Here is an 807-nt window from a genome sequence, read left to right on the forward strand (position 1 = left end):
TAATTTGTAATGATGTCAATGTTATTACATTCGCTCTGGTTGGAATAGATTATTGATGAGATTGATAGCGTTCGCCTTTGACCCGCGAAAAAATAAATCCGTTAAACCGGACATTTAATTTTAGATTGATACTGATGTCCAAAAATCAACCTTTTACGGAAAAAACAAAAATCATAGTACAATCGGCCGGGTAATGATTCTACAAGGAAAAATAAGTAAAAAACGAGAAATAACACTTTATCGCGTATCGGATGACTTAAATTGCGCTTTTCATTGGTCTTGTTTAGAATTCAGCACTTCGAATATGCAACTCTTTCGCTATCGGCGTAACCAGCCGCAGGGATGGTCTTACTGTCAGTAGAGCCATTTTTCAGACGAATTTCAATTTACTATTAAATTTCGTTGACTAATTATTCTTGCGACGAATGCAACCTGCAATTTCTAATTGTGTCAATGTTATTGCATTTGCATTGGTTAGAACAGTTTCTTCATGAAATTGATAGTGTTCACCTTTAACCTTTGAAAAGATAAGCCTGCAAATCTCTACACTTAATTTTAGCCTGATACCCATGTGTTCAATGGTCACGTTCGCGAACATTTAATTTATCAATTTGTTTTTAATTATTTCCATTCTTTTTCAGTTCGCTTGACATCAATCTATTTAAAGAGCGCTGATCAGGAACCTAAGTCATAACCATGTCTAAGAGATTCGACTTTCAAGAGGACAATTTTGACAGCCGAAGTACCCGCAGACCATAATTCGATTGACCGAAAGGATAAAAGGACGAATAAATGGTACACAAAGTG

This window comes from Augochlora pura, chromosome 3, assembly GCF_028453695.1.
Source record: "Augochlora pura isolate Apur16 chromosome 3, APUR_v2.2.1, whole genome shotgun sequence".
NCBI classification, from domain to species: domain Eukaryota; kingdom Metazoa; phylum Arthropoda; class Insecta; order Hymenoptera; family Halictidae; genus Augochlora; species Augochlora pura.